Source organism: Pelodiscus sinensis, chromosome 26, assembly GCF_052426305.1.
Source record: "Pelodiscus sinensis isolate ZL-2025 chromosome 26, ASM5242630v1, whole genome shotgun sequence".
In the NCBI taxonomy this organism is placed as follows: domain Eukaryota; kingdom Metazoa; phylum Chordata; order Testudines; family Trionychidae; genus Pelodiscus; species Pelodiscus sinensis.
Genome location: NC_143077.1, coordinates 18,245,252 through 18,253,331, shown reverse-complemented (window position 1 = coordinate 18,253,331; position 8,080 = coordinate 18,245,252). Strand labels below are relative to the sequence as shown.

Genomic DNA, 8,080 nt, shown 5'->3' with positions numbered 1-8,080 from the left:
GCGGGACTGTTTGTGCAGGAGGAGCTGGGCTGGCTGGCTGGCTGGGGCAGGCCACAGCAGGGCTCAGCCCTTGGCCTGGCTGAGAGCGAGGAGAGGCCTGCAGGCTGAGGGGCAGTGTGACGGACTGGGCCGTGTCTGGGCACAGCTGAGGGCGTCTGCTCAAGGCGAATTGCTCAACTTCGGGGCTCCTTACAGCCCCCAGACTGGTGACCTCTCCACACAGGCCACAAACCAGTCCCACAGAGCACTTCAGCTGCCTGCCTGAAGCCTCACGAGCAAAACCCCTCTGGCACCCCAGCAATATCCATGCCCCCGATGGCCCCGGGCCTCATACACCGGTGGGGGTCCTAGCACCCAATCCCACCTACCCCGAACAAGTTCTGTCTGGTCCCAAGAAACCAGCCACAGATCCCTGGTCAATTTACCCTCTGGATCTTACCCACAAATCATGCTGAGCCAATCCTTTAGCATCTAACATCTAAAGGTTTATTATTACAATAAAGAAAAGCATGAGAGTAAGGTTGTTAAAGGAATAGTATGTTACATGCACCGAATCTCCCAGTTCTCGATGCAGCCTCTAGCAGAGATGTTACAGCTGCTGGTTTAAGAGTTCTTGTTGCACATCCTAGGGTCAGGATGGGTTCACAGGTCTCTCGGGCTCTTCGATCCCTGCAATGCTGCCTCTGGGATGAAGTGCTGAGCTGAGAACCAAGATGGCATCGACCACATGGCCTATTTATCCCTCCTTCCTGGCCTCTTCTTGGCTGCAGGAGATCACCTGGTCCTCAGCCTCTCTCTGCTGGCCGCTCTTAGGTGTCCGCCCTCATGCTTTAGGTGTGTCCTTGGCCCATTCAGTGCCATTGTCCCACAGGGCCTCGCTAATTAGCATGTCCACAGGCCGGGCTCTGCCCAATGCTCAACCACATGCAGAGAAATATTCAGGATCCACACAGACAACAGATTCCTAACTACACACACAGACGTTATACAACCACATAAATAGCTTACATAGGACTATCAGATAATAAGCTTCTATTCAGCACCCCACATGGCCCCCTTTTCTACCATTTTCTGGGGCCAACACCCCCACCTATGGGTGCAGCAGTGATCTGGCTGCTCCCCTCAAGATCCAGTAATGTGACAGGCAGTGACTGGAGGAGCTGCCTGGGCATAGACTGTAACCCAGGGGCCCACAGTGCAGCAATCATCAGCAGTGTCTGTGTCTCCCCAGCCCCCATTCAGAGCTGAGTACAGGTACCTCCCCAGCCCCCTCCCCACCCCCGTCTCCTGCTCACAGCAGGTCAATAGGGTTCTCCCATTCTTGGGCCTCTGGTTCCCATGCAGCTGCTCCCAACAGGAGTCCCTTGCAGCCCGGCAGGCTGGGGCAGGCCCCATCTCTCCAGCACCAAGGTGATGACGGATACAGACACCAGGAGGAGCGAGACGAGGGTGCAGCCAATGGCCTAGCGGGCAGGAGATGTGGCCGGCCCTGCAAATGGAAAGGACCTGGTGACAGTCGGGTGCAAAGTGGCAAATGGCTCTGCAGTGCCAGCACTAGGCACAGAGCAGCTGCCGTGTAGAGACCTTGGGTGAGTGCCCAGAGGGCTAGATCTACAGGGGATCATGCTGCAGGGGGCATGTTCCCCCGACAGGAGGCCGAAGTGACAGAGGCTGTTGGGGACTCTCCTCCCTTTGCCCAGGTGGTGTTGGAGGAGCAGGGAAGGACCCAGGTTTGCTCAGGCTGCACCAGGACTTGGTGCAAAGGCCTGACAGGAGCCAGCAACGGACACAGCAGCCCAGACCCTCTCGCCTCTCCCCAGTATGGCTGGCAGCTCACAGGGGCGACCCCGCCCTGGGCACGAGGCCTTGGCACCGGCTGTGGGCTCAGGAGGGGGCGGACATGGGACATAAGCGATGCTGAAGGGAGGGGTGTGGGCATTAGAGGCCACTACCATTGCCCCGCCCCCTTCCCCGCACCTACCCCTGCCCCTGTTCTGAGGCCACGCCCCCACTCATTCCACTCCCCCCTCCCTCTGCTGCTTGGGCTCCCCCACCCTCACTCAGGTTCGCTGGCCTGAGGCTGGGGTTACGGTGCAGGATGGCTGGGGAGTGGGGCGCGGGAGAGGCTGCGGGTTGCAGGCTCTGGGACAGGTTCAGGGCAGCGATGGGAGTTTGGGTGCAGACTGTGGGAGGAGGATCCAACAGGAGGCTGGGGTTTGGGGTGGGGGGTGTCTACCCCAGCTGCCTGAGAGATACTAGACTGACTCTGGTTTCCTTGTGTCTCCCCGGCTGGGCTCTCACTCCCACTTCTCCTCTCAGGGTCCCTGCCGGCTCCCCTGCTCTATCTGAATGCGTCCCTGGCGCCTCCAACCCCCCCCAAGCCTCACGAATGTGGCCCCGACTGAGACATCTCACTCCCCTGGCACTCCAGCCCCAGCACAGATTAACTCTCCTGGGTTCCAGGGAGAGTGGCATTTGCGGGTCCCTCTCAATCTGAGGGGGGGCCAAAAATGAGGGATCCCCGAACCTCAGTCCTCCCTGTCCCTTCCCCTCACCTCAGTGAGGCTTGTGGGTTTTGGAAGAAGGGTTTTTGTATTTTGCTTTTCTCGTGTGTGGTCCCCAACTGGTTTTTCTGGGGGTCAGTGGCCCTGGAGACAAAAAAGGTTCCTCATCCCTGCCTTTAAGAAAGAAAACTTTGAAACCCTTTGTGGTAGACAGAAATTAACATTTTACCTTATTGAAAATGAAGTTTCCTAAAGTTAAAACACCTAATCTGTGTAAACATTCAAATTAAACCAGTCACCCAAGCTCCAGCAGTAGCACAATGGCGCCGCGTGATGATGCAATGGACGGTGCGCACCCAGGCTCCTCCCCTCAGCTCTCTTCTGCACCCAACCGCCCCGTCCCAGACCCCAAACTCCTCGGTAGAAATGTGGCCCTTGACCACTTGCCAAAATGCCCCCCCCCCATTAAAAATTATTGACAAAGCCTGATCCAAATGTTTTTTGAAACGTTATTTAATCCGAATTTAAATACATTCTATACAATTGGGAGGGTTGGGGGGAGGGGGACGCAGCTGCTGGCTCCTCAGCTCCTTGTGCTCTCACTGGCTGTCTTCCTGCTGCAAGGGAAGCAGAATCCGTCACATTCATCCCTGGGGACTCAGGGGTACTGGGCCCCCCCAGCATTTCCACCCTCCTCCCCCCTGCGCTGAGACTTGTTCTGCTCTCTGGTCACCCCCGTCAGGCCCGCAGGGTGAGCTTCTGACCCACCCAGCAGGGACGTGGGGTGGGGGCAGCATGAGGAAAGGGGCGGGGGACTCCCTGAGGGGATGGGAAGGAGACCCTGGCCCTGCCCCGCTCTCCTGCATCTGCTCCGGCTGCTCACCATGTATCCCAGGAGCTGATGGGCCTGCCCATGCAGGGCGTGGGCCAGGACCAGCCCGGGCTGGCTGGGGCGCCTCAGGGGGGAGCGGGCAGCGAGCAGAGCCTTGTCTAAAAAGCAGTTCTCCTGCTCTGGCGTGAAGAGCTGCCCAAAGACCTGAAATCAAGAGCACGGGAGGTTTCAGCTGACGGCCCAGAGCCCGGCCCCAACTCCTGGGGCTAAAACAGCTTCCTCCTTCTGCAAACTCCCTTCCAGACCCTGCACCCAGACGCTCTCCTCACCCTGCACCCTAACCCCTGCCCCAGGTCACACCTTCCTCCTGCCCCCAAGACCCTCCCAGACCTCACCCCCCTCCGCACAACAGAGCAGCCCTAGGCCACTGGCCAACATCTTGGAGCGACCTCCATCAAAAAGTGTTGCCCCCCGTCCCGCCCTGCTTCCCCTCCTACGGGAGATCCGGGGCAAGGTGCGGCGCTGCCCCTAGGAAGCGCCGCCCCTTTGAAACGCCGGGACAGCGTCACAAAGGGGCAGCGCCGCCCTGTCCACGGCTCGAATAGTCGAGGGAAAATGCATCGACCATTCGATCAGCGACTCCCCGCTCCCACCCCGCGTCCTACCCGCACGAGGGCCCCAGCCAGCCCCACCCCCGAGCCCTGCCCTGCCCTGGCAGCGCGTCCTTACCTCTCCCACCCGCACGGTGTTGCTGTGCGCCAGGACCCATCTCTCCTTATAGTAGTGCCTGCACCACAGGTCCTCTGCCTGGTGGATGTTGAGGCCTGCAAGAGACAAACCAGGGTGATTCTGCTGGCAGGTCTGAGCCCTTCCCCTCCCACGGGTCCCTGCAGGCATCCCTGGGCAAATGGAGGGGCACAGGGGGCAGAAGGGGAACACAGAGGGACGCATCCCCCCTTGGGCCAGTCTGGGGGAAAAGGGCTGGGTCCCCTCCCCCCGCCGCCGGCACCCTCAGGGTGTCCCTGGGGCCCAGGTCCCGGCTGGGTTCCTTACCCCTGTGGTGCAGGAGGAGTCGGTACAGGCTGTGCACCCCCTTCCGGGCCAGCCGGCTGACGTCTTCGGATGGGTCCGAAATAAAAAGGCCCAGCTGGGCCACGTGGTGACCCATCCTCGGCCAGTCGGCGGAGTTCTGAGGGGAGAGAAGAGGGGGGGTCCCTCAGCATCCTGGGGCTGCACGTCCCATGCTAACGGCCGCCGAGGCGGTTCTGAGCTCGGGGACGGACAGAGACACCTCCCGGGGCGGGGCGGGGCGGGGCGGGGCCGGCCTTGCGAGGAGACAACCCTGAGCAATGGCCCCGACTGAAGGGTCACTCCGGGGGTGGAACAAGGGGATCCACTGACGGCCACTCCCCAGTCTGGGGCTCAGGTGCCCCCCGGAAAGGCCCAGGGTCCCCCTCCCCGGGGAAAGGAGAACGCGGCCCATTCCCGGCCCATTCCCAGCTCTGCCTCCCGGGGACGCTCCCAGCCCCGCGCCCTGCAGCCCCAGACCCCCCGGCTCCGAGGTCACTTACCTCAAACCCCGGGAGGGTGGTGGCGACTCCCAGCAGGGCCGTGGTGCTGCCAAGGGCCCTGGCTCGCTCCTGGGGCAGGCGGGACTCCAGCCACGGGCTCAGGTGCTGGGGGGGAAAGAGGCAGGTCAGGACCCGTAGGGAGGCGCCGGTTCTGGGCAGAGCCTGGGGCTCCTCTCAGACTGTGCCCCCACCCCCAGCCACTGACACAGCTCCTCTCTCGGCCCCCCGAGGAAGCAGGGCCAATGGCCCCGGCCCCCCCACGGGGCTCACCTCCATGATCAGCTGCAGCCTGGCGGTGTCTGGGGACTCGGCGAGGAGGCTTGCCAGTAGGGCCTGGAGGTCGACGGGAAGGGCCCGGATGAACTGCTGCAAGACAAGGGGGAGCCCTGGGTCAGAGGGGGGTTGGGGAATCCAGGCCACCCGCTGGCCCCGGGGTGCAGCCTTGAGCAGGGTCTGAGCCGCCTCGCAGAGCAGGGAGGAGCCCAGGCTGGGCATGGAAGGGACGGGCCCCCAGGGAGAGCAACGGGAAACCTGGAGGGAAGGATCCAAACCTGCAGCTTCTTCTCTCCCTCTGCCCCCACCCCCACTCCTCTCTGGAGCTCCAGCCCAGCCCGGGAGCAGGGCCCGGAGGGACGTACCTGTGTGTGGATGGGCTCCTGCTGCCAGTCCCCAGACACAGTCTGTCCCACGGCCGCCCTCAGCAGGGGGCTCAGGAGCTGGGCCTGGAGGGGAGGCTGCAAGGTGCTGGCAGGAGAGAGGGGCAGAGACTGTTCATTCAGCAGCAGGGCTGTGTCCAGACTCAGGGGGTTTTTCGGGAAAAGTAGCCTTTTTCCGAAAAAACATCACCTGCGTCTAGACTGCAGTCGCGTTCTTTCGAAATTAAATCGAAAGAACGCGGCTTTTCTTTCCACGGCGGTAAACCTCATTTCACGAGGAAGAACGCCTTCTTTGGAAAGTGCTTCTTTCGAACGAAGGCGTTCTTGAATGGAACTAGGGCTTCTTCGAAAGAGAGCATCCAGACTCACTGGGTGCTCTCTTTCGAAAGAGGCTTGCAGTCTAGACATAGCCCAGGAGACAGAGACTTTCCCACTCCCTGGTCAGGGGATCTGCTCTGGGGGGGAGTCGGCGGGGGGGGGTCGGTACCTGAGGCTGCAGGCGGCGTTGAGGCAGTCGGCCAAGACCAGTGGGGTGGGGGAGTCCTCCATGATCTCCTGTGAGACCCAAGGAGACAAAGGGGCGTGTGAGGCTGGGGCCCCCAAGAGACGCTCACACGGCCAGCGCCCCCACCCAGCAGGATCCAACCCCACTGCCTCCCGCTGGCCTGTAGCCCCCCTGCCCGGCACAGGGCCCCTCCCAGCACCCCCCTCCCAAACCGGGACCAGCTCAATCCTTGTCCCCAGGCCGTCTCCTGCCCCTCACTGCCCTGGTGACCAGCCTCTGAACCTCCTCCTCCCTGCTCCCCAGGCGCATCCTCAGCAGCCCGCTCTGCTAACCTTCCAGCTCCCCCCCATGGCCCGGGGAGACCCCTCCCTGTTCCGAATCCCCCTCCCTGTCCAGCACCCCAGACCTGCCCCATTTCTGTGTCCCTCCCTCCTCCAGCATCCCCACCCACCCTCCCCATGTCCACCTCCCCCTCCCCCTCCAGCACTCCTGGCCCCACCCATCCCATTTCCAGCACCCCCACCCGCCGCCATGGCCCAGGCAGACCCCTGTCCACCCCACGTATCCCCTCCCCTCCTCCCGGCCGCCGCGACTCGCTCACCACGATCCTGGCCATCATGGTGTCCTTGCAGCAGCGCGGCGCCAGGGTGTCCTCGCCCCTTTGGAGGGCGGCGAGGCAGGCGGGGGGGACGGCCAGGAGGAACCGCTGCAGGGCGGCTGGGCTCTGCACCCCAGAGAGAGTCTGTGAGCCTGGGGCCTGCCTGCCCCCCACGGACAGCTGCAGGGCTCAGGCCTCCCAGGAGTGGAGGTGGGAGCTGCCGGTTGTCCAAGCACCCACACTCCCCCCCCCAACTGCTTCCTCAGGCTTGTGGGGGCCCAGCTGGTGCATGACAAGAGACCTCAGCTTGGGGGGCCCAGGTCATGCAGGAGAAGGGGCCCCAGGGGGATCCCCAGGGACAAGCCCCTCCCGGAGGGGGGGACGTGCTGGGAAGGGGCCGGACAATCTCGGGTCCCCCCCGTGTGGAGAAGGTTCCTACCGTGTCCCGGGTGTGGAGCTGCTCTTCAATATCATAGATGGCCCCTTCCTCCACCCGGGAGTCCATCCGCTCCTGGCAGAGCTCCGCCGAGGCGCAGGGGGGCTCTGTGCGGGAGGGAAGGGACCAGGGTGACTCCAGCGGCCAGCAGGGGTCACGCGCCCCCATGTCAGGGACCCAGGGCAGGTTGGGCCCCACACGCCCCTCGCAGGGACCCATCCCCCTTCCACCCTCACATCTGCCAACGCCCTCAGCAGAGCCCCCGCCAGGAACAAGAGAGCCAAGCAGCAGCTCCCGCCCCCATCCATTGCCCTGGCTGCGGGGCAGACACTGGGGCTGCCCCCCCGTGTACTGGGTGAGCCCCTGGGCCCAGCATGTTCACGGCCCCTCACCTGGGTCTGAGCGGCTGCAGGAGGTGGCCCGGCTGCAGCTGGAGGCCCAGGCGCTGCTGCTCACTGAGCTGGACCCACAGCTGCAGGGGCTGGTGCGGAGAGGCTGGGGGCTCCCGGAGACTGGCAGGTCCCCGGGGGCCGGGCAGGGCGATGCCCCCTGGTGGTAATGGGGGCTGGGCTCCTGGGGCAGGTGTTTCTCTCCACAGAGGAGGCCCCAGAGCCACCCTACCCGGCTGCCCCGCTGGGCTGGGTCCCGCCTTCCCAGCCGCCTCTGGAGCCAGGTCCGGAGGGGCCTGGCCGGTGGGCGAGTCGCCCCGAGCTGGTGGGATTCAGCTTCCCCGCCCGCGGGGACGGAGGAGCTGCTTCCCACCGGCCCTGGGGCCATCTTCAGGGCTTTCCGGAACCACAGCCTGATGTGTTTGGCCATGCTGCAAATGAGGGGAGCAAAGGGGAGCTTGGGGCGCAGCCTGCAGAGCGAAATCCAGGGGTTCCAGCTCCCCAGAGCGACTGCCCCCAGCCCCCAAATGGCCCCTTGCTTATCGGCTCGGTCTTGCACAGGCACTTCTGGCCCTTGACCGAGGGCTGG

At 63.5% G+C, this 8,080-nt stretch overlaps 1 long non-coding RNA gene across 1 annotated transcript; it reads right to left on the bottom strand.

The window, feature by feature from the left end:
- Window positions 1-5,551: 5,551 nt before the first annotated feature.
- LOC149521473 (uncharacterized) lies at window positions 5,552-6,793 on the bottom strand. Its single transcript, XR_016347881.1, has 3 exons — window positions 6,670-6,793; window positions 6,051-6,118; window positions 5,552-5,651 (listed from the first exon to the last, which is right to left on the bottom strand). It is a non-coding gene; the product is annotated as an uncharacterized LOC149521473 (long non-coding RNA).
- Between the last annotated feature and the right edge of the window lie 1,287 nt (window positions 6,794-8,080).